This window comes from Hyla sarda, unplaced genomic scaffold, assembly GCF_029499605.1.
Source record: "Hyla sarda isolate aHylSar1 unplaced genomic scaffold, aHylSar1.hap1 scaffold_1227, whole genome shotgun sequence".
NCBI lineage: Eukaryota > Metazoa > Chordata > Amphibia > Anura > Hylidae > Hyla > Hyla sarda.
Window position 1 is genome coordinate 82,017 of NW_026607848.1, and position 27,630 is coordinate 109,646.

The following is a 27,630-nucleotide window of genomic DNA, read 5'->3' on the forward strand; positions in this document are numbered from 1 at the left end:
TGGAGCGTCCAGGCACAGGACTTCTGCTGCTGCTGACTAAATGGCCTCCTTAATTGGATCATTTGAGTAGGCAGCACACCTGTGCAGGTAGGGCATGACATGATAGGCAGCTGCCTTGATAGCGGGTGGGTGCTGAATGTTCCTAATTGACAAAATAAGATTAATGCTTATGAAGAAATATAAAATCTCATCCCTTCCCCAATATCGCGCCACACCCCTACCCCTTAATTCCCTGGTTGAACTTGATGGACATATGTCTTTTTTCGACCGTACTAACTATGTAACTATGTAACATAACATGGGGGGGGGGGTCTCCTGGCTGTTCACACAGGTGTGTCATTGCTGTACATTGACCATGCATTGCTTCTGTGGTATTGCAAAGGCAAAGACAAATGCTTCCAGCCATCCATTGCACTAATGGATTGGTCATCAGCTGGCTGTCTATGTCCCGCATCAATATAGACCAAAGTACAGAGGGTTAGGCTATGCTATTGTGCACCTACCTGATGCATCAGAAGGTGCGAGGCCCTTGCTAAATTCTGTGCACAGACTTTGAGATCTATGCTTTAGACTGTATCTAAACCTGCTCCAACATGGACTGACATTCTGGCCTACTTTCAGCCGATGCGACTTGTCTGTCGCTGAACAGTCGCTTTTTATGTATTCAGCACCTATGTATAATGTTGTAAAAATGCTCTAGAAGCTAAAGTCGCAGAAATGTCACACATATTTGGCCTGCAACTTTCTGTGCGACAAATTCAGACAGGAAAAATCAGTATAAATCCTTAGAAAATTATCCCCCAGTGTCTCCATCTGCTGGCGGTATTGAATAAGCATTGCTGCACTGATGGGGTATGCATTAGACGAAAAAAAAGAAGAAAAAGAAGAATAATACGCCCAGAAAAGAGGCGAAAAGGAGAAAAACGTAAAAAAACGTGAAAAAAAAGTAAGAGGAAGAGAAGGGAAAAAAAGGTGGAAATGGGTTTAAAAGTGATTTCGGCGGAGAAATATATATATATATATATATATATATATATATATATATATATACGCGCACACACACACATATATATAAACGTATTCTCCGTTGAGATATTGCAGCCGCTGCTGTGTCCAGGCCCAGGAGCCTTAGCACTGTGCTGTGATGTCACTCAATACCACTGACATCACTAGGTGTAAACAACATCTCTCCTTTGCTGTGTATGTGACTATGGAGCTGTTTGGTGATGTCGTCTATTATGGCCTTCATAGAAGCAACAGGAGATTGTTGCATCCATCTAGAACCCTCAGAACTACAGTGCTATGATGTCACTCACTTCCACAGGCCTTGCAGAGTGTAAACAACAACAACCCAGCTTTGTTGTGTATGTAACCATAGGGATTTGTGATGTCACCTAGAACCTTCACAGCAGCGACAGCTTTATGAGGAGCATCAGCACTGCTCTGCCTGAGCAGAACCATCACCGCCATAGGTTGTCAAATAACCCGGATTTAACCCACACAGGTAAGTCCAATGGGGTGCAGGCATGTCCTCTATGCTTACAGCTTCCCGTGGGTGTTGGTTTGATACCGTTTGGGGACAGCCAAGGAGGCATCTGCAGGCAACAAAGGTAGGTGTGTGCTTGTGTGTGTGTTTCCTATGCAGATCCTAAGCCCAGTGTCACATGCAAGTAGGAGGAGTAAGAAGGGTTCCTGGCAAATCCGGGTTATGGATTGCATTTAAAAAGGCCCCGTGGGAGTGCAATGGGCCCCTGTCTTGCTGCTTAGCAATAATGGTATGGGTTTAGGTTCTGCTGTGTGTACTGGTGGTTGACTGCCCCCCAGCCCAGAGTGTGCATGGAAAATTGTCTGGCAGCCTCCCTGACAGCAAGCAGTGATAGTGCCCATGAAGGGGACCTTGTTGGGCCCGCCCCTTTCACGGTTATCGCTTCTCGGCCTTTTGGCTAAGATCAAGTGTAGTATCTGTTCTTATCAGTTTAATATCTGATACGTCCCCTATCTGGGGACCATATATTAAATGGATTTTTGAGAACGGGGGCCGATTTCGAAGCTTGCTTCCGTCGCCCTATGCATTGACCCGATATGGCAGTATCTTCGGGTACAGTGCACCACCCCCTTACAGGGTTAAAAAGAAAGATTCCTACTTTCATTGCTACCTGCTTGCTGGCTAGCCAGCTAGCCAGCCCTGTGGGCCTTGCTGCTGCTGCTGCTGCAGCCAAAAAACAAAAGGTGGTGCTGCTGCTGCTTCTGCTGCTTCTGCTTCTGCTTGTGTCTGGCCCCTGTTGGAGCGTCCAGGCACAGGACTTCTGCTGCTGCTGACTAAATGGCCTCCTTAATTGGATCATTTGAGTAGGCAGCACACCTGTGCAGGTAGGGCATGACATGATAGGCAGCTGCCTTGATAGCGGGTGGGTGCTGAATGTTCCTAATTGACAAAATAAGATTAATGCTTATGAAGAAATATAAAATCTCATCCCTTCCCCAATATCGCGCCACACCCCTACCCCTTAATTCCCTGGTTGAACTTGATGGACATATGTCTTTTTTCGACCGTACTAACTATGTAACTATGTAACATAACATGGGGGGGGGGGGTCTCCTGGCTGTTCACACAGGTGTGTCATTGCTGTACATTGACCATGCATTGCTTCTGTGGTATTGCAAAGGCAAAGACAAATGCTTCCAGCCATCCATTGCACTAATGGATTGGTCATCAGCTGGCTGTCTATGTCCCGCATCAATATAGACCAAAGTACAGAGGGTTAGGCTATGCTATTGTGCACCTACCTGATGCATCAGAAGGTGCGAGGCCCTTGCTAAATTCTGTGCACAGACTTTGAGATCTATGCTTTAGACTGTATCTAAACCTGCTCCAACATGGACTGACATTCTGGCCTACTTTCAGCCGATGCGACTTGTCTGTCGCTGAACAGTCGCTTTTTATGTATTCAGCACCTATGTATAATGTTGTAAAAATGCTCTAGAAGCTAAAGTCGCAGAAATGTCACACATATTTGGCCTGCAACTTTCTGTGCGACAAATTCAGACAGGAAAAATCAGTATAAATCCTTAGAAAATTATCCCCCAGTGTCTCCATCTGCTGGCGGTATTGAATAAGCATTGCTGCACTGATGGGGTATGCATTAGACGAAAAAAAAGAAGAAAAAGAAGAATAATACGCCCAGAAAAGAGGCGAAAAGGAGAAAAACGTAAAAAAACGTGAAAAAAAAGTAAGAGGAAGAGAAGGGAAAAAAAGGTGGAAATGGGTTTAAAAGTGATTTCGGCGGAGAAATATATATATATATATATACGCGCACACACACACATATATATAAACGTATTCTCCGTTGAGATATTGCAGCCGCTGCTGTGTCCAGGCCCAGGAGCCTTAGCACTGTGCTGTGATGTCACTCAATACCACTGACATCACTAGGTGTAAACAACATCTCTCCTTTGCTGTGTATGTGACTATGGAGCTGTTTGGTGATGTCGTCTATTATGGCCTTCATAGAAGCAACAGGAGATTGTTGCATCCATCTAGAACCCTCAGAACTACAGTGCTATGATGTCACTCACTTCCACAGGCCTTGCAGAGTGTAAACAACAACAACCCAGCTTTGTTGTGTATGTAACCATAGGGATTTGTGATGTCACCTAGAACCTTCACAGCAGCGACAGCTTTATGAGGAGCATCAGCACTGCTCTGCCTGAGCAGAACCATCACCGCCATAGGTTGTCAAATAACCCGGATTTAACCCACACAGGTAAGTCCAATGGGGTGCAGGCATGTCCTCTATGCTTACAGCTTCCCGTGGGTGTTGGTTTGATACCGTTTGGGGACAGCCAAGGAGGCATCTGCAGGCAACAAAGGTAGGTGTGTGCTTGTGTGTGTGTTTCCTATGCAGATCCTAAGCCCAGTGTCACATGCAAGTAGGAGGATTAAGAAGGGTTCCTGGCAAATCCGGGTTATGGATTGCATTTAAAAAGGCCCCGTGGGAGTGCAATGGGCCCCTGTCTTGCTGCTTAGCAATAATGGTATGGGTTTAGGTTCTGCTGTGTGTACTGGTGGTTGACTGCCCCCCAGCCCAGAGTGTGCATGGAAAATTGTCTGGCAGCCTCCCTGACAGCAAGCAGTGATAGTGCCCATGAAGGGGACCTTGTTGGGCCCGCCCCTTTCACGGTTATCGCTTCTCGGCCTTTTGGCTAAGATCAAGTGTAGTATCTGTTCTTATCAGTTTAATATCTGATACGTCCCCTATCTGGGGACCATATATTAAATGGATTTTTGAGAACGGGGGCCGATTTCGAAGCTTGCTTCCGTCGCCCTATGCATTGACCCGATATGGCAGTATCTTCGGGTACAGTGCACCACCCCCTTACAGGGTTAAAAAGAAAGATTCCTACTTTCATTGCTACCTGCTTGCTGGCTAGCCAGCTAGCCAGCCCTGTGGGCCTTGCTGCTGCTGCTGCTGCAGCCAAAAAACAAAAGGTGGTGCTGCTGCTGCTTCTGCTGCTTCTGCTTCTGCTTGTGTCTGGCCCCTGTTGGAGCGTCCAGGCACAGGACTTCTGCTGCTGCTGACTAAATGGCCTCCTTAATTGGATCATTTGAGTAGGCAGCACACCTGTGCAGGTAGGGCATGACATGATAGGCAGCTGCCTTGATAGCGGGTGGGTGCTGAATGTTCCTAATTGACAAAATAAGATTAATGCTTATGAAGAAATATAAAATCTCATCCCTTCCCCAATATCGCGCCACACCCCTACCCCTTAATTCCCTGGTTGAACTTGATGGACATATGTCTTTTTTCGACCGTACTAACTATGTAACTATGTAACATAACATGGGGGGGGGGGGTCTCCTGGCTGTTCACACAGGTGTGTCATTGCTGTACATTGACCATGCATTGCTTCTGTGGTATTGCAAAGGCAAAGACAAATGCTTCCAGCCATCCATTGCACTAATGGATTGGTCATCAGCTGGCTGTCTATGTCCCGCATCAATATAGACCAAAGTACAGAGGGTTAGGCTATGCTATTGTGCACCTACCTGATGCATCAGAAGGTGCGAGGCCCTTGCTAAATTCTGTGCACAGACTTTGAGATCTATGCTTTAGACTGTATCTAAACCTGCTCCAACATGGACTGACATTCTGGCCTACTTTCAGCCGATGCGACTTGTCTGTCGCTGAACAGTCGCTTTTTATGTATTCAGCACCTATGTATAATGTTGTAAAAATGCTCTAGAAGCTAAAGTCGCAGAAATGTCACACATATTTGGCCTGCAACTTTCTGTGCGACAAATTCAGACAGGAAAAATCAGTATAAATCCTTAGAAAATTATCCCCCAGTGTCTCCATCTGCTGGCGGTATTGAATAAGCATTGCTGCACTGATGGGGTATGCATTAGACGAAAAAAAAGAAGAAAAAGAAGAATAATACGCCCAGAAAAGAGGCGAAAAGGAGAAAAACGTAAAAAAACGTGAAAAAAAAGTAAGAGGAAGAGAAGGGAAAAAAAGGTGGAAATGGGTTTAAAAGTGATTTCGGCGGAGAAATATATATATATATATATATATATATATATATATATATACGCGCACACACACACATATATATAAACGTATTCTCCGTTGAGATATTGCAGCCGCTGCTGTGTCCAGGCCCAGGAGCCTTAGCACTGTGCTGTGATGTCACTCAATACCACTGACATCACTAGGTGTAAACAACATCTCTCCTTTGCTGTGTATGTGACTATGGAGCTGTTTGGTGATGTCGTCTATTATGGCCTTCATAGAAGCAACAGGAGATTGTTGCATCCATCTAGAACCCTCAGAACTACAGTGCTATGATGTCACTCACTTCCACAGGCCTTGCAGAGTGTAAACAACAACAACCCAGCTTTGTTGTGTATGTAACCATAGGGATTTGTGATGTCACCTAGAACCTTCACAGCAGCGACAGCTTTATGAGGAGCATCAGCACTGCTCTGCCTGAGCAGAACCATCACCGCCATAGGTTGTCAAATAACCCGGATTTAACCCACACAGGTAAGTCCAATGGGGTGCAGGCATGTCCTCTATGCTTACAGCTTCCCGTGGGTGTTGGTTTGATACCGTTTGGGGACAGCCAAGGAGGCATCTGCAGGCAACAAAGGTAGGTGTGTGCTTGTGTGTGTGTTTCCTATGCAGATCCTAAGCCCAGTGTCACATGCAAGTAGGAGGAGTAAGAAGGGTTCCTGGCAAATCCGGGTTATGGATTGCATTTAAAAAGGCCCCGTGGGAGTGCAATGGGCCCCTGTCTTGCTGCTTAGCAATAATGGTATGGGTTTAGGTTCTGCTGTGTGTACTGGTGGTTGACTGCCCCCCAGCCCAGAGTGTGCATGGAAAATTGTCTGGCAGCCTCCCTGACAGCAAGCAGTGATAGTGCCCATGAAGGGGACCTTGTTGGGCCCGCCCCTTTCACGGTTATCGCTTCTCGGCCTTTTGGCTAAGATCAAGTGTAGTATCTGTTCTTATCAGTTTAATATCTGATACGTCCCCTATCTGGGGACCATATATTAAATGGATTTTTGAGAACGGGGGCCGATTTCGAAGCTTGCTTCCGTCGCCCTATGCATTGACCCGATATGGCAGTATCTTCGGGTACAGTGCACCACCCCCTTACAGGGTTAAAAAGAAAGATTCCTACTTTCATTGCTACCTGCTTGCTGGCTAGCCAGCTAGCCAGCCCTGTGGGCCTTGCTGCTGCTGCTGCTGCAGCCAAAAAACAAAAGGTGGTGCTGCTGCTGCTTCTGCTGCTTCTGCTTCTGCTTGTGTCTGGCCCCTGTTGGAGCGTCCAGGCACAGGACTTCTGCTGCTGCTGACTAAATGGCCTCCTTAATTGGATCATTTGAGTAGGCAGCACACCTGTGCAGGTAGGGCATGACATGATAGGCAGCTGCCTTGATAGCGGGTGGGTGCTGAATGTTCCTAATTGACAAAATAAGATTAATGCTTATGAAGAAATATAAAATCTCATCCCTTCCCCAATATCGCGCCACACCCCTACCCCTTAATTCCCTGGTTGAACTTGATGGACATATGTCTTTTTTCGACCGTACTAACTATGTAACTATGTAACATAACATGGGGGGGGGGGTCTCCTGGCTGTTCACACAGGTGTGTCATTGCTGTACATTGACCATGCATTGCTTCTGTGGTATTGCAAAGGCAAAGACAAATGCTTCCAGCCATCCATTGCACTAATGGATTGGTCATCAGCTGGCTGTCTATGTCCCGCATCAATATAGACCAAAGTACAGAGGGTTAGGCTATGCTATTGTGCACCTACCTGATGCATCAGAAGGTGCGAGGCCCTTGCTAAATTCTGTGCACAGACTTTGAGATCTATGCTTTAGACTGTATCTAAACCTGCTCCAACATGGACTGACATTCTGGCCTACTTTCAGCCGATGCGACTTGTCTGTCGCTGAACAGTCGCTTTTTATGTATTCAGCACCTATGTATAATGTTGTAAAAATGCTCTAGAAGCTAAAGTCGCAGAAATGTCACACATATTTGGCCTGCAACTTTCTGTGCGACAAATTCAGACAGGAAAAATCAGTATAAATCCTTAGAAAATTATCCCCCAGTGTCTCCATCTGCTGGCGGTATTGAATAAGCATTGCTGCACTGATGGGGTATGCATTAGACGAAAAAAAAGAAGAAAAAGAAGAATAATACGCCCAGAAAAGAGGCGAAAAGGAGAAAAACGTAAAAAAACGTGAAAAAAAAGTAAGAGGAAGAGAAGGGAAAAAAAGGTGGAAATGGGTTTAAAAGTGATTTCGGCGGAGAAATATATATATATATATATATATATATATATATATATATATACGCGCACACACACACATATATATAAACGTATTCTCCGTTGAGATATTGCAGCCGCTGCTGTGTCCAGGCCCAGGAGCCTTAGCACTGTGCTGTGATGTCACTCAATACCACTGACATCACTAGGTGTAAACAACATCTCTCCTTTGCTGTGTATGTGACTATGGAGCTGTTTGGTGATGTCGTCTATTATGGCCTTCATAGAAGCAACAGGAGATTGTTGCATCCATCTAGAACCCTCAGAACTACAGTGCTATGATGTCACTCACTTCCACAGGCCTTGCAGAGTGTAAACAACAACAACCCAGCTTTGTTGTGTATGTAACCATAGGGATTTGTGATGTCACCTAGAACCTTCACAGCAGCGACAGCTTTATGAGGAGCATCAGCACTGCTCTGCCTGAGCAGAACCATCACCGCCATAGGTTGTCAAATAACCCGGATTTAACCCACACAGGTAAGTCCAATGGGGTGCAGGCATGTCCTCTATGCTTACAGCTTCCCGTGGGTGTTGGTTTGATACCGTTTGGGGACAGCCAAGGAGGCATCTGCAGGCAACAAAGGTAGGTGTGTGCTTGTGTGTGTGTTTCCTATGCAGATCCTAAGCCCAGTGTCACATGCAAGTAGGAGGAGTAAGAAGGGTTCCTGGCAAATCCGGGTTATGGATTGCATTTAAAAAGGCCCCGTGGGAGTGCAATGGGCCCCTGTCTTGCTGCTTAGCAATAATGGTATGGGTTTAGGTTCTGCTGTGTGTACTGGTGGTTGACTGCCCCCCAGCCCAGAGTGTGCATGGAAAATTGTCTGGCAGCCTCCCTGACAGCAAGCAGTGATAGTGCCCATGAAGGGGACCTTGTTGGGCCCGCCCCTTTCACGGTTATCGCTTCTCGGCCTTTTGGCTAAGATCAAGTGTAGTATCTGTTCTTATCAGTTTAATATCTGATACGTCCCCTATCTGGGGACCATATATTAAATGGATTTTTGAGAACGGGGGCCGATTTCGAAGCTTGCTTCCGTCGCCCTATGCATTGACCCGATATGGCAGTATCTTCGGGTACAGTGCACCACCCCCTTACAGGGTTAAAAAGAAAGATTCCTACTTTCATTGCTACCTGCTTGCTGGCTAGCCAGCTAGCCAGCCCTGTGGGCCTTGCTGCTGCTGCTGCTGCAGCCAAAAAACAAAAGGTGGTGCTGCTGCTGCTTCTGCTGCTTCTGCTTCTGCTTGTGTCTGGCCCCTGTTGGAGCGTCCAGGCACAGGACTTCTGCTGCTGCTGACTAAATGGCCTCCTTAATTGGATCATTTGAGTAGGCAGCACACCTGTGCAGGTAGGGCATGACATGATAGGCAGCTGCCTTGATAGCGGGTGGGTGCTGAATGTTCCTAATTGACAAAATAAGATTAATGCTTATGAAGAAATATAAAATCTCATCCCTTCCCCAATATCGCGCCACACCCCTACCCCTTAATTCCCTGGTTGAACTTGATGGACATATGTCTTTTTTCGACCGTACTAACTATGTAACTATGTAACATAACATGGGGGGGGGGGTCTCCTGGCTGTTCACACAGGTGTGTCATTGCTGTACATTGACCATGCATTGCTTCTGTGGTATTGCAAAGGCAAAGACAAATGCTTCCAGCCATCCATTGCACTAATGGATTGGTCATCAGCTGGCTGTCTATGTCCCGCATCAATATAGACCAAAGTACAGAGGGTTAGGCTATGCTATTGTGCACCTACCTGATGCATCAGAAGGTGCGAGGCCCTTGCTAAATTCTGTGCACAGACTTTGAGATCTATGCTTTAGACTGTATCTAAACCTGCTCCAACATGGACTGACATTCTGGCCTACTTTCAGCCGATGCGACTTGTCTGTCGCTGAACAGTCGCTTTTTATGTATTCAGCACCTATGTATAATGTTGTAAAAATGCTCTAGAAGCTAAAGTCGCAGAAATGTCACACATATTTGGCCTGCAACTTTCTGTGCGACAAATTCAGACAGGAAAAATCAGTATAAATCCTTAGAAAATTATCCCCCAGTGTCTCCATCTGCTGGCGGTATTGAATAAGCATTGCTGCACTGATGGGGTATGCATTAGACGAAAAAAAAGAAGAAAAAGAAGAATAATACGCCCAGAAAAGAGGCGAAAAGGAGAAAAACGTAAAAAAACGTGAAAAAAAAGTAAGAGGAAGAGAAGGGAAAAAAAGGTGGAAATGGGTTTAAAAGTGATTTCGGCGGAGAAATATATATATATATATATATATATATATATATATATATATATACGCGCACACACACACATATATATAAACGTATTCTCCGTTGAGATATTGCAGCCGCTGCTGTGTCCAGGCCCAGGAGCCTTAGCACTGTGCTGTGATGTCACTCAATACCACTGACATCACTAGGTGTAAACAACATCTCTCCTTTGCTGTGTATGTGACTATGGAGCTGTTTGGTGATGTCGTCTATTATGGCCTTCATAGAAGCAACAGGAGATTGTTGCATCCATCTAGAACCCTCAGAACTACAGTGCTATGATGTCACTCACTTCCACAGGCCTTGCAGAGTGTAAACAACAACAACCCAGCTTTGTTGTGTATGTAACCATAGGGATTTGTGATGTCACCTAGAACCTTCACAGCAGCGACAGCTTTATGAGGAGCATCAGCACTGCTCTGCCTGAGCAGAACCATCACCGCCATAGGTTGTCAAATAACCCGGATTTAACCCACACAGGTAAGTCCAATGGGGTGCAGGCATGTCCTCTATGCTTACAGCTTCCCGTGGGTGTTGGTTTGATACCGTTTGGGGACAGCCAAGGAGGCATCTGCAGGCAACAAAGGTAGGTGTGTGCTTGTGTGTGTGTTTCCTATGCAGATCCTAAGCCCAGTGTCACATGCAAGTAGGAGGAGTAAGAAGGGTTCCTGGCAAATCCGGGTTATGGATTGCATTTAAAAAGGCCCCGTGGGAGTGCAATGGGCCCCTGTCTTGCTGCTTAGCAATAATGGTATGGGTTTAGGTTCTGCTGTGTGTACTGGTGGTTGACTGCCCCCCAGCCCAGAGTGTGCATGGAAAATTGTCTGGCAGCCTCCCTGACAGCAAGCAGTGATAGTGCCCATGAAGGGGACCTTGTTGGGCCCGCCCCTTTCACGGTTATCGCTTCTCGGCCTTTTGGCTAAGATCAAGTGTAGTATCTGTTCTTATCAGTTTAATATCTGATACGTCCCCTATCTGGGGACCATATATTAAATGGATTTTTGAGAACGGGGGCCGATTTCGAAGCTTGCTTCCGTCGCCCTATGCATTGACCCGATATGGCAGTATCTTCGGGTACAGTGCACCACCCCCTTACAGGGTTAAAAAGAAAGATTCCTACTTTCATTGCTACCTGCTTGCTGGCTAGCCAGCTAGCCAGCCCTGTGGGCCTTGCTGCTGCTGCTGCTGCAGCCAAAAAACAAAAGGTGGTGCTGCTGCTGCTTCTGCTGCTTCTGCTTCTGCTTGTGTCTGGCCCCTGTTGGAGCGTCCAGGCACAGGACTTCTGCTGCTGCTGACTAAATGGCCTCCTTAATTGGATCATTTGAGTAGGCAGCACACCTGTGCAGGTAGGGCATGACATGATAGGCAGCTGCCTTGATAGCGGGTGGGTGCTGAATGTTCCTAATTGACAAAATAAGATTAATGCTTATGAAGAAATATAAAATCTCATCCCTTCCCCAATATCGCGCCACACCCCTACCCCTTAATTCCCTGGTTGAACTTGATGGACATATGTCTTTTTTCGACCGTACTAACTATGTAACTATGTAACATAACATGGGGGGGGGGGGTCTCCTGGCTGTTCACACAGGTGTGTCATTGCTGTACATTGACCATGCATTGCTTCTGTGGTATTGCAAAGGCAAAGACAAATGCTTCCAGCCATCCATTGCACTAATGGATTGGTCATCAGCTGGCTGTCTATGTCCCGCATCAATATAGACCAAAGTACAGAGGGTTAGGCTATGCTATTGTGCACCTACCTGATGCATCAGAAGGTGCGAGGCCCTTGCTAAATTCTGTGCACAGACTTTGAGATCTATGCTTTAGACTGTATCTAAACCTGCTCCAACATGGACTGACATTCTGGCCTACTTTCAGCCGATGCGACTTGTCTGTCGCTGAACAGTCGCTTTTTATGTATTCAGCACCTATGTATAATGTTGTAAAAATGCTCTAGAAGCTAAAGTCGCAGAAATGTCACACATATTTGGCCTGCAACTTTCTGTGCGACAAATTCAGACAGGAAAAATCAGTATAAATCCTTAGAAAATTATCCCCCAGTGTCTCCATCTGCTGGCGGTATTGAATAAGCATTGCTGCACTGATGGGGTATGCATTAGACGAAAAAAAAGAAGAAAAAGAAGAATAATACGCCCAGAAAAGAGGCGAAAAGGAGAAAAACGTAAAAAAACGTGAAAAAAAAGTAAGAGGAAGAGAAGGGAAAAAAAGGTGGAAATGGGTTTAAAAGTGATTTCGGCGGAGAAATATATATATATATATATATATATATATATATATATATATATATATATACGCGCACACACACACATATATATAAACGTATTCTCCGTTGAGATATTGCAGCCGCTGCTGTGTCCAGGCCCAGGAGCCTTAGCACTGTGCTGTGATGTCACTCAATACCACTGACATCACTAGGTGTAAACAACATCTCTCCTTTGCTGTGTATGTGACTATGGAGCTGTTTGGTGATGTCGTCTATTATGGCCTTCATAGAAGCAACAGGAGATTGTTGCATCCATCTAGAACCCTCAGAACTACAGTGCTATGATGTCACTCACTTCCACAGGCCTTGCAGAGTGTAAACAACAACAACCCAGCTTTGTTGTGTATGTAACCATAGGGATTTGTGATGTCACCTAGAACCTTCACAGCAGCGACAGCTTTATGAGGAGCATCAGCACTGCTCTGCCTGAGCAGAACCATCACCGCCATAGGTTGTCAAATAACCCGGATTTAACCCACACAGGTAAGTCCAATGGGGTGCAGGCATGTCCTCTATGCTTACAGCTTCCCGTGGGTGTTGGTTTGATACCGTTTGGGGACAGCCAAGGAGGCATCTGCAGGCAACAAAGGTAGGTGTGTGCTTGTGTGTGTGTTTCCTATGCAGATCCTAAGCCCAGTGTCACATGCAAGTAGGAGGAGTAAGAAGGGTTCCTGGCAAATCCGGGTTATGGATTGCATTTAAAAAGGCCCCGTGGGAGTGCAATGGGCCCCTGTCTTGCTGCTTAGCAATAATGGTATGGGTTTAGGTTCTGCTGTGTGTACTGGTGGTTGACTGCCCCCCAGCCCAGAGTGTGCATGGAAAATTGTCTGGCAGCCTCCCTGACAGCAAGCAGTGATAGTGCCCATGAAGGGGACCTTGTTGGGCCCGCCCCTTTCACGGTTATCGCTTCTCGGCCTTTTGGCTAAGATCAAGTGTAGTATCTGTTCTTATCAGTTTAATATCTGATACGTCCCCTATCTGGGGACCATATATTAAATGGATTTTTGAGAACGGGGGCCGATTTCGAAGCTTGCTTCCGTCGCCCTATGCATTGACCCGATATGGCAGTATCTTCGGGTACAGTGCACCACCCCCTTACAGGGTTAAAAAGAAAGATTCCTACTTTCATTGCTACCTGCTTGCTGGCTAGCCAGCTAGCCAGCCCTGTGGGCCTTGCTGCTGCTGCTGCTGCAGCCAAAAAACAAAAGGTGGTGCTGCTGCTGCTTCTGCTGCTTCTGCTTCTGCTTGTGTCTGGCCCCTGTTGGAGCGTCCAGGCACAGGACTTCTGCTGCTGCTGACTAAATGGCCTCCTTAATTGGATCATTTGAGTAGGCAGCACACCTGTGCAGGTAGGGCATGACATGATAGGCAGCTGCCTTGATAGCGGGTGGGTGCTGAATGTTCCTAATTGACAAAATAAGATTAATGCTTATGAAGAAATATAAAATCTCATCCCTTCCCCAATATCGCGCCACACCCCTACCCCTTAATTCCCTGGTTGAACTTGATGGACATATGTCTTTTTTCGACCGTACTAACTATGTAACTATGTAACATAACATGGGGGGGGGGGGTCTCCTGGCTGTTCACACAGGTGTGTCATTGCTGTACATTGACCATGCATTGCTTCTGTGGTATTGCAAAGGCAAAGACAAATGCTTCCAGCCATCCATTGCACTAATGGATTGGTCATCAGCTGGCTGTCTATGTCCCGCATCAATATAGACCAAAGTACAGAGGGTTAGGCTATGCTATTGTGCACCTACCTGATGCATCAGAAGGTGCGAGGCCCTTGCTAAATTCTGTGCACAGACTTTGAGATCTATGCTTTAGACTGTATCTAAACCTGCTCCAACATGGACTGACATTCTGGCCTACTTTCAGCCGATGCGACTTGTCTGTCGCTGAACAGTCGCTTTTTATGTATTCAGCACCTATGTATAATGTTGTAAAAATGCTCTAGAAGCTAAAGTCGCAGAAATGTCACACATATTTGGCCTGCAACTTTCTGTGCGACAAATTCAGACAGGAAAAATCAGTATAAATCCTTAGAAAATTATCCCCCAGTGTCTCCATCCGCTGGCGGTATTGAATAAGCATTGCTGCACTGATGGGGTATGCATTAGACGAAAAAAAAGAAGAAAAAGAAGAATAATACGCCCAGAAAAGAGGCGAAAAGGAGAAAAACGTAAAAAAACGTGAAAAAAAAGTAAGAGGAAGAGAAGGGAAAAAAAGGTGGAAATGGGTTTAAAAGTGATTTCGGCGGAGAATATATATATATATATATATATATATATATATATATATATATATATATATACGCGCACACACACACATATATATAAACGTATTCTCCGTTGAGATATTGCAGCCGCTGCTGTGTCCAGGCCCAGGAGCCTTAGCACTGTGCTGTGATGTCACTCAATACCACTGACATCACTAGGTGTAAACAACATCTCTCCTTTGCTGTGTATGTGACTATGGAGCTGTTTGGTGATGTCGTCTATTATGGCCTTCATAGAAGCAACAGGAGATTGTTGCATCCATCTAGAACCCTCAGAACTACAGTGCTATGATGTCACTCACTTCCACAGGCCTTGCAGAGTGTAAACAACAACAACCCAGCTTTGTTGTGTATGTAACCATAGGGATTTGTGATGTCACCTAGAACCTTCACAGCAGCGACAGCTTTATGAGGAGCATCAGCACTGCTCTGCCTGAGCAGAACCATCACCGCCATAGGTTGTCAAATAACCCGGATTTAACCCACACAGGTAAGTCCAATGGGGTGCAGGCATGTCCTCTATGCTTACAGCTTCCCGTGGGTGTTGGTTTGATACCGTTTGGGGACAGCCAAGGAGGCATCTGCAGGCAACAAAGGTAGGTGTGTGCTTGTGTGTGTGTTTCCTATGCAGATCCTAAGCCCAGTGTCACATGCAAGTAGGAGGAGTAAGAAGGGTTCCTGGCAAATCCGGGTTATGGATTGCATTTAAAAAGGCCCCGTGGGAGTGCAATGGGCCCCTGTCTTGCTGCTTAGCAATAATGGTATGGGTTTAGGTTCTGCTGTGTGTACTGGTGGTTGACTGCCCCCCAGCCCAGAGTGTGCATGGAAAATTGTCTGGCAGCCTCCCTGACAGCAAGCAGTGATAGTGCCCATGAAGGGGACCTTGTTGGGCCCGCCCCTTTCACGGTTATCGCTTCTCGGCCTTTTGGCTAAGATCAAGTGTAGTATCTGTTCTTATCAGTTTAATATCTGATACGTCCCCTATCTGGGGACCATATATTAAATGGATTTTTGAGAACGGGGGCCGATTTCGAAGCTTGCTTCCGTCGCCCTATGCATTGACCCGATATGGCAGTATCTTCGGGTACAGTGCACCACCCCCTTACAGGGTTAAAAAGAAAGATTCCTACTTTCATTGCTACCTGCTTGCTGGCTAGCCAGCTAGCCAGCCCTGTGGGCCTTGCTGCTGCTGCTGCTGCAGCCAAAAAACAAAAGGTGGTGCTGCTGCTGCTTCTGCTGCTTCTGCTTCTGCTTGTGTCTGGCCCCTGTTGGAGCGTCCAGGCACAGGACTTCTGCTGCTGCTGACTAAATGGCCTCCTTAATTGGATCATTTGAGTAGGCAGCACACCTGTGCAGGTAGGGCATGACATGATAGGCAGCTGCCTTGATAGCGGGTGGGTGCTGAATGTTCCTAATTGACAAAATAAGATTAATGCTTATGAAGAAATATAAAATCTCATCCCTTCCCCAATATCGCGCCACACCCCTACCCCTTAATTCCCTGGTTGAACTTGATGGACATATGTCTTTTTTCGACCGTACTAACTATGTAACTATGTAACATAACATGGGGGGGGGGGTCTCCTGGCTGTTCACACAGGTGTGTCATTGCTGTACATTGACCATGCATTGCTTCTGTGGTATTGCAAAGGCAAAGACAAATGCTTCCAGCCATCCATTGCACTAATGGATTGGTCATCAGCTGGCTGTCTATGTCCCGCATCAATATAGACCAAAGTACAGAGGGTTAGGCTATGCTATTGTGCACCTACCTGATGCATCAGAAGGTGCGAGGCCCTTGCTAAATTCTGTGCACAGACTTTGAGATCTATGCTTTAGACTGTATCTAAACCTGCTCCAACATGGACTGACATTCTGGCCTACTTTCAGCCGATGCGACTTGTCTGTCGCTGAACAGTCGCTTTTTATGTATTCAGCACCTATGTATAATGTTGTAAAAATGCTCTAGAAGCTAAAGTCGCAGAAATGTCACACATATTTGGCCTGCAACTTTCTGTGCGACAAATTCAGACAGGAAAAATCAGTATAAATCCTTAGAAAATTATCCCCCAGTGTCTCCATCTGCTGGCGGTATTGAATAAGCATTGCTGCACTGATGGGGTATGCATTAGACGAAAAAAAAGAAGAAAAAGAAGAATAATACGCCCAGAAAAGAGGCGAAAAGGAGAAAAACGTAAAAAAACGTGAAAAAAAAGTAAGAGGAAGAGAAGGGAAAAAAAGGTGGAAATGGGTTTAAAAGTGATTTCGGCGGAGAAATATATATATATATATATATATATATATATATATATATATATATATACGCGCACACACACACATATATATAAACGTATTCTCCGTTGAGATATTGCAGCCGCTGCTGTGTCCAGGCCCAGGAGCCTTAGCACTGTGCTGTGATGTCACTCAATACCACTGACATCACTAGGTGTAAACAACATCTCTCCTTTGCTGTGTATGTGACTATGGAGCTGTTTGGTGATGTCGTCTATTATGGCCTTCATAGAAGCAACAGGAGATTGTTGCATCCATCTAGAACCCTCAGAACTACAGTGCTATGATGTCACTCACTTCCACAGGCCTTGCAGAGTGTAAACAACAACAACCCAGCTTTGTTGTGTATGTAACCATAGGGATTTGTGATGTCACCTAGAACCTTCACAGCAGCGACAGCTTTATGAGGAGCATCAGCACTGCTCTGCCTGAGCAGAACCATCACCGCCATAGGTTGTCAAATAACCCGGATTTAACCCACACAGGTAAGTCCAATGGGGTGCAGGCATGTCCTCTATGCTTACAGCTTCCCGTGGGTGTTGGTTTGATACCGTTTGGGGACAGCCAAGGAGGCATCTGCAGGCAACAAAGGTAGGTGTGTGCTTGTGTGTGTGTTTCCTATGCAGATCCTAAGCCCAGTGTCACATGCAAGTAGGAGGAGTAAGAAGGGTTCCTGGCAAATCCGGGTTATGGATTGCATTTAAAAAGGCCCCGTGGGAGTGCAATGGGCCCCTGTCTTGCTGCTTAGCAATAATGGTATGGGTTTAGGTTCTGCTGTGTGTACTGGTGGTTGACTGCCCCCCAGCCCAGAGTGTGCATGGAAAATTGTCTGGCAGCCTCCCTGACAGCAAGCAGTGATAGTGCCCATGAAGGGGACCTTGTTGGGCCCGCCCCTTTCACGGTTATCGCTTCTCGGCCTTTTGGCTAAGATCAAGTGTAGTATCTGTTCTTATCAGTTTAATATCTGATACGTCCCCTATCTGGGGACCATATATTAAATGGATTTTTGAGAACGGGGGCCGATTTCGAAGCTTGCTTCCGTCGCCCTATGCATTGACCCGATATGGCAGTATCTTCGGGTACAGTGCACCACCCCCTTACAGGGTTAAAAAGAAAGATTCCTACTTTCATTGCTACCTGCTTGCTGGCTAGCCAGCTAGCCAGCCCTGTGGGCCTTGCTGCTGCTGCTGCTGCAGCCAAAAAACAAAAGGTGGTGCTGCTGCTGCTTCTGCTGCTTCTGCTTCTGCTTGTGTCTGGCCCCTGTTGGAGCGTCCAGGCACAGGACTTCTGCTGCTGCTGACTAAATGGCCTCCTTAATTGGATCATTTGAGTAGGCAGCACACCTGTGCAGGTAGGGCATGACATGATAGGCAGCTGCCTTGATAGCGGGTGGGTGCTGAATGTTCCTAATTGACAAAATAAGATTAATGCTTATGAAGAAATATAAAATCTCATCCCTTCCCCAATATCGCGCCACACCCCTACCCCTTAATTCCCTGGTTGAACTTGATGGACATATGTCTTTTTTCGACCGTACTAACTATGTAACTATGTAACATAACATGGGGGGGGGGGGTCTCCTGGCTGTTCACACAGGTGTGTCATTGCTGTACATTGACCATGCATTGCTTCTGTGGTATTGCAAAGGCAAAGACAAATGCTTCCAGCCATCCATTGCACTAATGGATTGGTCATCAGCTGGCTGTCTATGTCCCGCATCAATATAGACCAAAGTACAGAGGGTTAGGCTATGCTATTGTGCACCTACCTGATGCATCAGAAGGTGCGAGGCCCTTGCTAAATTCTGTGCACAGACTTTGAGATCTATGCTTTAGACTGTATCTAAACCTGCTCCAACATGGACTGACATTCTGGCCTACTTTCAGCCGATGCGACTTGTCTGTCGCTGAACAGTCGCTTTTTATGTATTCAGCACCTATGTATAATGTTGTAAAAATGCTCTAGAAGCTAAAGTCGCAGAAATGTCACACATATTTGGCCTGCAACTTTCTGTGCGACAAATTCAGACAGGAAAAATCAGTATAAATCCTTAGAAAATTATCCCCCAGTGTCTCCATCTGCTGGCGGTATTGAATAAGCATTGCTGCACTGATGGGGTATGCATTAGACGAAAAAAAAGAAGAAAAAGAAGAATAATACGCCCAGAAAAGAGGCGAAAAGGAGAAAAACGTAAAAAAACGTGAAAAAAAAAGTAAGAGGAAGAGAAGGGAAAAAAAGGTGGAAATGGGTTTAAAAGGGATTTCGGCGGAGAAATAATATATATATATATATATATATATATATATATATATATATACGCGCACACACACACATATATATAAACGTATTCTCCGTTGAGATATTGCAGCCGCTGCTGTGTCCAGGCCCAGGAGCCTTAGCACTGTGCTGTGATGTCACTCAATACCACTGACATCACTAGGTGTAAACAACATCTCTCCTTTGCTGTGTATGTGACTATGGAGCTGTTTGGTGATGTCGTCTATTATGGCCTTCATAGAAGCAACAGGAGATTGTTGCATCCATCTAGAACCCTCAGAACTACAGTGCTATGATGTCACTCACTTCCACAGGCCTTGCAGAGTGTAAACAACAACAACCCAGCTTTGTTGTGTATGTAACCATAGGGATTTGTGATGTCACCTAGAACCTTCACAGCAGCGACAGCTTTATGAGGAGCATCAGCACTGCTCTGCCTGAGCAGAACCATCACCGCCATAGGTTGTCAAATAACCCGGATTTAACCCACACAGGTAAGTCCAATGGGGTGCAGGCATGTCCTCTATGCTTACAGCTTCCCGTGGGTGTTGGTTTGATACCGTTTGGGGACAGCCAAGGAGGCATCTGCAGGCAACAAAGGTAGGTGTGTGCTTGTGTGTGTGTTTCCTATGCAGATCCTAAGCCCAGTGTCACATGCAAGTAGGAGGAGTAAGAAGGGTTCCTGGCAAATCTGGGTTATGGATTTGCATTTAAAAAGGCCCCGTGGGAGTGCAATGAGCCCCTGTCTTGCTGCTTAGCAATAATGGTATGGGTTTAGGTTCTGCTGTGTGTACTGGTGGTTGACTGCCCCCCAGCCCAGAGTGTGCATGGAAAATTGTCTGGCAGCCTCCCTGACAGCAAGCAGTGATAGTGCCCATGAAGGGGGACCTTGTTGGGCCCGCCCCTTTCACGGTTATCGCTTCTCGGCCTTTTGGCTAAGATCAAGTGTAGTATCTGTTCTTATCAGTTTAATATCTGATACGTCCCCTATCTGGGGACCATATATTAAATGGATTTTTGAGAACGGGGGGCCGATTTCGAAGCTTGCTTCCGTCGCCCTATGCATTGACCCGATATGGCAGTATCTTCGGGTACAGTGCACCACCCCCTTACAGGGTTAAAAAGAAAGATTCCTACTTTCATTGCTACCTGCTTGCTGGCTAGCCAGCTAGCCAGCCCTGTGGGCCTTGCTGCTGCTGCTGCTGCAGCCAAAAAACAAAAGGTGGTGCTGCTGCTGCTTCTGCTGCTTCTGCTTCTGCTTGTGTCTGGCCCCTGTTGGAGCGTCCAGGCACAGGACTTCTGCTGCTGCTGACTAAATGGCCTCCTTAATTGGATCATTTGAGTAGGCAGCACACCTGTGCAGGTAGGGCATGACATGATAGGCAGCTGCCTTGATAGCGGGTGGGTGCTGAATGTTCCTAATTGACAAAATAAGATTAATGCTTATGAAGAAATATAAAATCTCATCCCTTCCCCAATATCGCGCCACACCCCTACCCCTTAATTCCCTGGTTGAACTTGATGGACATATGTCTTTTTTTCGACCGTACTAACTATGTAACTATGTAACATAACATGGGGGGGGGGGGTCTCCTGGCTGTTCACACAGGTGTGTCATTGCTGTACATTGACCATGCATTGCTTCTGTGGTATTGCAAAGGCAAAGACAAATGCTTCCAGCCATCCATTGCACTAATGGATTGGTCATCAGCTGGCTGTCTATGTCCCGCATCAATATAGACCAAAGTACAGAGGGTTAGGCTATGCTATTGTGCACCTACCTGATGCATCAGAAGGTGCGAGGCCCTTGCTAAATTCTGTGCACAGACTTTGAGATCTATGCTTTAGACTGTATCTAAACCTGCTCCAACATGGACTGACATTCTGGCCTACTTTCAGCCGATGCGACTTGTCTGTCGCTGAACAGTCGCTTTTTATGTATTCAGCACCTATGTATAATGTTGTAAAAATGCTCTAGAAGCTAAAGTCGCAGAAATGTCACACATATTTGGCCTGCAACTTTCTGTGCGACAAATTCAGACAGGAAAAATCAGTATAAATCCTTAGAAAATTATCCCCCAGTGTCTCCATCTGCTGGCGGTATTGAATAAGCATTGCTGCACTGATGGGGTATGCATTAGACGAAAAAAAAGAAGAAAAAGAAGAATAATACGCCCAGAAAAGAGGCGAAAAGGAGAAAAACGTAAAAAAACGTGAAAAAAAAGTAAGAGGAAGAGAAGGGGAAAAAAAGGTGGAAATGGGTTTAAAAGTGATTTCGGCGGAGAAATATATATATATATATATATATATATATATATATATATATATACGCGCACACACACACATATATATAAACGTATTCTCCGTTGAGATATTGCAGCCGCTGCTGTGTCCAGGCCCAGGAGCCTTAGCACTGTGCTGTGATGTCACTCAATACCACTGACATCACTAGGTGTAAACAACATCTCTCCTTTGCTGTGTATGTGACTATGGAGCTGTTTGGTGATGTCGTCTATTATGGCCTTCATAGAAGCAACAGGAGATTGTTGCATCCATCTAGAACCCTCAGAACTACAGTGCTATGATGTCACTCACTTCCACAGGCCTTGCAGAGTGTAAACAACAACAACCCAGCTTTGTTGTGTATGTAACCATAGGGATTTGTGATGTCACCTAGAACCTTCACAGCAGCGACAGCTTTATGAGGAGCATCAGCACTGCTCTGCCTGAGCAGAACCATCACCGCCATAGGTTGTCAAATAACCCGGATTTAACCCACACAGGTAAGTCCAATGGGGTGCAGGCATGTCCTCTATGCTTACAGCTTCCCGTGGGTGTTGGTTTGATACCGTTTGGGGGACAGCCAAGGAGGCATCTGCAGGCAACAAAGGTAGGTGTGTGCTTGTGTGTGTGTTTCCTATGCAGATCCTAAGCCCAGTGTCACATGCAAGTAGGAGGAGTAAGAAGGGTTCCTGGCAAATCCGGGTTATGGATTGCATTTAAAAAGGCCCCGTGGGAGTGCAATGGGCCCCTGTCTTGCTGCTTAGCAATAATGGTATGGGTTTAGGTTCTGCTGTGTGTACTGGTGGTTGACTGCCCCCCAGCCCAGAGTGTGCATGGAAAATTGTCTGGCAGCCTCCCTGACAGCAAGCAGTGATAGTGCCCATGAAGGGGACCTTGTTGGGCCCGCCCCTTTCACGGTTATCGCTTCTCGGCCTTTTGGCTAAGATCAAGTGTAGTATCTGTTCTTATCAGTTTAATATCTGATACGTCCCCTATCTGGGGACCATATATTAAATGGATTTTTGAGAACGGGGGCCGATTTCGAAGCTTGCTTCCGTCGCCCTATGCATTGACCCGATATGGCAGTATCTTCGGGTACAGTGCACCACCCCCTTACAGGGTTAAAAAGAAAGATTCCTACTTTCATTGCTACCTGCTTGCTGGCTAGCCAGCTAGCCAGCCCTGTGGGCCTTGCTGCTGCTGCTGCTGCAGCCAAAAAACAAAAGGTGGTGCTGCTGCTGCTTCTGCTGCTTCTGCTTCTGCTTGTGTCTGGCCCCTGTTGGAGCGTCCAGGCACAGGACTTCTGCTGCTGCTGACTAAATGGCCTCCTTAATTGGATCATTTGAGTAGGCAGCACACCTGTGCAGGTAGGGCATGACATGATAGGCAGCTGCCTTGATAGCGGGTGGGTGCTGAATGTTCCTAATTGACAAAATAAGATTAATGCTTATGAAGAAATATAAAATCTCATCCCTTCCCCAATATCGCGCCACACCCCTACCCCTTAATTCCCTGGTTGAACTTGATGGACATATGTCTTTTTTCGACCGTACTAACTATGTAACTATGTAACATAACATGGGGGGGGGGGGTCTCCTGGCTGTTCACACAGGTGTGTCATTGCTGTACATTGACCATGCATTGCTTCTGTGGTATTGCAAAGGCAAAGACAAATGCTTCCAGCCATCCATTGCACTAATGGATTGGTCATCAGCTGGCTGTCTATGTCCCGCATCAATATAGACCAAAGTACAGAGGGTTAGGCTATGCTATTGTGCACCTACCTGATGCATCAGAAGGTGCGAGGCCCTTGCTAAATTCTGTGCACAGACTTTGAAGATCTATGCTTTAGACTGTATCTAAACCTGCTCCAACATGGACTGACATTCTGGCCTACTTTCAGCCGATGCGACTTGTCTGTCGCTGAACAGTCGCTTTTTATGTATTCAGCACCTATGTATAATGTTGTAAAAATGCTCTAGAAGCTAAAGTCGCAGAAATGTCACACATATTTGGCCTGCAACTTTCTGTGCGACAAATTCAGACAGGAAAAATCAGTATAAATCCTTAGAAAATTATCCCCCAGTGTCTCCATCTGCTGGCGGTATTGAATAAGCATTGCTGCACTGATGGGGTATGCATTAGACGAAAAAAAAGAAGAAAAAGAAGAATAATACGCCCAGAAAAGAGGCGAAAAGGAGAAAAACGTAAAAAAACGTGAAAAAAAAGTAAGAGGAAGAGAAGGGAAAAAAAGGTGGAAATGGGTTTAAAAGTGATTTCGGCGGAGAAATATATATATATATATATATATATATATATATATATATACGCGCACACACACACATATATATAAACGTATTCTCCGTTGAGATATTGCAGCCGCTGCTGTGTCCAGGCCAGAGGAGCCTTAGCACTGTGCTGTGATGTCACTCAATACCACTGACATCACTAGGTGTAAACAACATCTCTCCTTTGCTGTGTATGTGACTATGGAGCTGTTTGGTGATGTCGTCTATTACGGCCTTCATAGAAGCAACAGGAGATTGTTGCATCCATCTAGAACCCTCAGAACTACAGTGCTATGATGTCACTCACTTCCACAGGCCTTGCAGAGTGTAAACAACAACAACCCAGCTTTGTTGTGTATGTAACCATAGGGATTTGTGATGTCACCTAGAACCTTCACAGCAGCGACAGCTTTATGAGGAGCATCAGCACTGCTCTGCCTGAGCAGAACCATCACCGCCATAGGTTGTCAAATAACCCGGATTTAACCCACACAGGTAAGTCCAATGGGGTGCAGGCATGTCCTCTATGCTTACAGCTTCCGTGGGTGTTGGTTTGATACCGTTTGGGGACAGCCAAGGAGGCATCTGCAGGCAACAAAGGTAGGTGTGTGCTTGTGTGTGTGTTTCCTATGCAGATCCTAAGCCCAGTGTCACATGCAAGTAGGAGGAGTAAGAAGGGTTCCTGGCAAATCCGGGTTATGGATTGCATTTAAAAAGGCCCCGTGGGAGTGCAATGGGCCCCTGTCTTGCTGCTTAGCAATAATGGTATGGGTTTAGGTTCTGCTGTGTGTACTGGTGGTTGACTGCCCCCCAGCCCAGAGTGTGCATGGAAAATTGTCTGGCAGCCTCCCTGACAGCAAGCAGTGATAGTGCCCATGAAGGGGACCTTGTTGGGCCCGCCCCTTTCACGGTTATCGCTTCTCGGCCTTTTGGCTAAGATCAAGTGTAGTATCTGTTCTTATCAGTTTAATATCTGATACGTCCCCTATCTGGGGACCATATATTAAATGGATTTTTGAGAACGGGGGCCGATTTCGAAGCTTGCTTCCGTCGCCCTATGCATTGACCCGATATGGCAGTATCTTCGGGTACAGTGCACCACCCCCTTACAGGGTTAAAAAGAAAGATTCCCTACTTTCATTGCTACCTGCTTGCTGGCTAGCCAGCTAGCCAGCCCTGTGGGCCTTGCTGCTGCTGCTGCTGCAGCCAAAAAACAAAAGGTGGTGCTGCTGCTGCTTCTGCTGCTTCTGCTTCTGCTTGTGTCTGGCCCCTGTTGGAGCGTCCAGGCACAGGACTTCTGCTGCTGCTGACTAAATGGCCTCCTTAATTGGATCATTTGAGTAGGCAGCACACCTGTGCAGGTAGGGCATGACATGATAGGCAGCTGCCTTGATAGCGGGTGGGTGCTGAATGTTCCTAATTGACAAAATAAGATTAATGCTTATGAAGAAATATAAAATCTCATCCCTTCCCCAATATCGCGCCACACCCCTACCCCTTAATTCCCTGGTTGAACTTGATGGACATATGTCTTTTTTTCGACCGTACTAACTATGTAACTATGTAACATAACATGGGGGGGGGGGTCTCCTGGCTGTTCACACAGGTGTGTCATTGCTGTACATTGACCATGCATTGCTTCTGTGGTATTGCAAAGGCAAAGACAAATGCTTCCAGCCATCCATTGCACTAATGGATTGGTCATCAGCTGGCTGTCTATGTCCCGCATCAATATAGACCAAAGTACAGAGGGTTAGGCTATGCTATTGTGCACCTACCTGATGCATCAGAAGGTGCGAGGCCCTTGCTAAATTCTGTGCACAGACTTTGAGATCTATGCTTTAGACTGTATCTAAACCTGCTCCAACATGGACTGACATTCTGGCCTACTTTCAGCCGATGCGACTTGTCTGTCGCTGAACAGTCGCTTTTTATGTATTCAGCACCTATGTATAATGTTGTAAAAATGCTCTAGAAGCTAAAGTCGCAGAAATGTCACACATATTTGGCCTGCAACTTTCTGTGCGACAAATTCAGACAGGAAAAATCAGTATAAATCCTTAGAAAATTATCCCCCAGTGTCTCCATCTGCTGGCGGTATTGAATAAGCATTGCTGCACTGATGGGGTATGCATTAGACGAAAAAAAAGAAGAAAAAGAAGAATAATACGCCCAGAAAAGAGGCGAAAAGGAGAAAAACGTAAAAAAACGTGAAAAAAAAGTAAGAGGAAGAGAAGGGAAAAAAAGGTGGAAATGGGTTTAAAAGTGATTTCGGCGGAGAAATATATATATATATATATATATATATATATATATATATATATATATATACGCACACACACACATATATATAAACGTATTCTCCGTTGAGATATTGCAGCCGCTGCTGTGTCCAGGCCCAGGAGCCTTAGCACTGTGCTGTGATGTCACTCAATACCACTGACATCACTAGGTGTAAACAACATCTCTCCTTTGCTGTGTATGTGACTATGGAGCTGTTTGGTGATGTCGTCTATTATGGCCTTCATAGAAGCAACAGGAGATTGTTGCATCCATCTAGAACCCTCAGAACTACAGTGCTATGATGTCACTCACTTCCACAGGCCTTGCAGAGTGTAAACAACAACAACCCAGCTTTGTTGTGTATGTAACCATAGGGATTTGTGATGTCACCTAGAACCTTCACAGCAGCGACAGCTTTATGAGGAGCATCAGCACTGCTCTGCCTGAGCAGAACCATCACCGCCATAGGTTGTCAAATAACCCGGATTTAACCCACACAGGTAAGTCCAATGGGGTGCAGGCATGTCCTCTATGCTTACAGCTTCCCGTGGGTGTTGGTTTGATACCGTTTGGGGACAGCCAAGGAGGCATCTGCAGGCAACAAAGGTAGGTGTGTGCTTGTGTGTGTGTTTCCTATGCAGATCCTAAGCCCAGTGTCACATGCAAGTAGGAGGAGTAAGAAGGGTTCCTGGCAAATCCGGGTTATGGATTGCATTTAAAAAGGCCCCGTGGGAGTGCAATGGGCCCCTGTCTTGCTGCTTAGCAATAATGGTATGGGTTTAGGTTCTGCTGTGTGTACTGGTGGTTGACTGCCCCCCAGCCCAGAGTGTGCATGGAAAATTGTCTGGCAGCCTCCCTGACAGCAAGCAGTGATAGTGCCCATGAAGGGGACCTTGTTGGGCCCGCCCCTTTCACGGTTATCGCTTCTCGGCCTTTTGGCTAAGATCAAGTGTAGTATCTGTTCTTATCAGTTTAATATCTGATACGTCCCCTATCTGGGGACCATATATTAAATGGATTTTTGAGAACGGGGGCCGATTTCGAAGCTTGCTTCCGTCGCCCTATGCATTGACCCGATATGGCAGTATCTTCGGGTACAGTGCACCACCCCCTTACAGGGTTAAAAAGAAAGATTCCTACTTTCATTGCTACCTGCTTGCTGGCTAGCCAGCTAGCCAGCCCTGTGGGCCTTGCTGCTGCTGCTGCTGCAGCCAAAAAACAAAAGGTGGTGCTGCTGCTGCTTCTGCTGCTTCTGCTTCTGCTTGTGTCTGGCCCCTGTTGGAGCGTCCAGGCACAGGACTTCTGCTGCTGCTGACTAAATGGCCTCCTTAATTGGATCATTTGAGTAGGCAGCACACCTGTGCAGGTAGGGCATGACATGATAGGCAGCTGCCTTGATAGCGGGTGGGTGCTGAATGTTCCTAATTGACAAAATAAGATTAATGCTTATGAAGAAATATAAAATCTCATCCCTTCCCCAATATCGCGCCACACCCCTACCCCTTAAT

At 46.1% G+C, this 27,630-nt stretch overlaps 12 non-coding genes across 12 annotated transcripts; all 12 read left to right on the plus strand.

The window, feature by feature from the left end:
* The first annotated feature begins 1,923 nt into the window (after positions 1-1,923).
* LOC130303403 (U2 spliceosomal RNA) lies at positions 1,924-2,114 on the plus strand. The gene has a single exon (XR_008853475.1). It is a non-coding gene; the product is annotated as a U2 spliceosomal RNA (small nuclear RNA).
* A 2,069-nt stretch (positions 2,115-4,183) lies between these two features.
* Positions 4,184-4,374, plus strand: LOC130303404 (U2 spliceosomal RNA). Its single transcript, XR_008853476.1, has one exon. It is a non-coding gene; the product is annotated as a U2 spliceosomal RNA (small nuclear RNA).
* Positions 4,375-6,463: 2,089 nt separating this feature from the next.
* LOC130303405 (U2 spliceosomal RNA) lies at positions 6,464-6,654 on the plus strand. Its single transcript, XR_008853477.1, has one exon. It is a non-coding gene; the product is annotated as a U2 spliceosomal RNA (small nuclear RNA).
* A 2,090-nt stretch (positions 6,655-8,744) lies between these two features.
* Positions 8,745-8,935, plus strand: LOC130303407 (U2 spliceosomal RNA). The gene has a single exon (XR_008853479.1). It is a non-coding gene; the product is annotated as a U2 spliceosomal RNA (small nuclear RNA).
* A 2,092-nt stretch (positions 8,936-11,027) lies between these two features.
* LOC130303408 (U2 spliceosomal RNA) lies at positions 11,028-11,218 on the plus strand. The gene has a single exon (XR_008853480.1). It is a non-coding gene; the product is annotated as a U2 spliceosomal RNA (small nuclear RNA).
* A 2,099-nt stretch (positions 11,219-13,317) lies between these two features.
* LOC130303409 (U2 spliceosomal RNA) lies at positions 13,318-13,508 on the plus strand. Its single transcript, XR_008853481.1, has one exon. It is a non-coding gene; the product is annotated as a U2 spliceosomal RNA (small nuclear RNA).
* Positions 13,509-15,608: 2,100 nt separating this feature from the next.
* LOC130303410 (U2 spliceosomal RNA) lies at positions 15,609-15,799 on the plus strand. Its single transcript, XR_008853482.1, has one exon. It is a non-coding gene; the product is annotated as a U2 spliceosomal RNA (small nuclear RNA).
* Positions 15,800-17,895: 2,096 nt separating this feature from the next.
* Positions 17,896-18,086, plus strand: LOC130303411 (U2 spliceosomal RNA). Its single transcript, XR_008853483.1, has one exon. It is a non-coding gene; the product is annotated as a U2 spliceosomal RNA (small nuclear RNA).
* A 2,097-nt stretch (positions 18,087-20,183) lies between these two features.
* On the plus strand, positions 20,184-20,375 carry LOC130303415 (U2 spliceosomal RNA). The gene has a single exon (XR_008853487.1). It is a non-coding gene; the product is annotated as a U2 spliceosomal RNA (small nuclear RNA).
* Positions 20,376-22,471: 2,096 nt separating this feature from the next.
* Positions 22,472-22,662, plus strand: LOC130303412 (U2 spliceosomal RNA). Its single transcript, XR_008853484.1, has one exon. It is a non-coding gene; the product is annotated as a U2 spliceosomal RNA (small nuclear RNA).
* Positions 22,663-24,752: 2,090 nt separating this feature from the next.
* Positions 24,753-24,943, plus strand: LOC130303413 (U2 spliceosomal RNA). Its single transcript, XR_008853485.1, has one exon. It is a non-coding gene; the product is annotated as a U2 spliceosomal RNA (small nuclear RNA).
* A 2,098-nt stretch (positions 24,944-27,041) lies between these two features.
* Positions 27,042-27,232, plus strand: LOC130303414 (U2 spliceosomal RNA). Its single transcript, XR_008853486.1, has one exon. It is a non-coding gene; the product is annotated as a U2 spliceosomal RNA (small nuclear RNA).
* The last annotated feature ends 398 nt before the right edge of the window (positions 27,233-27,630 follow it).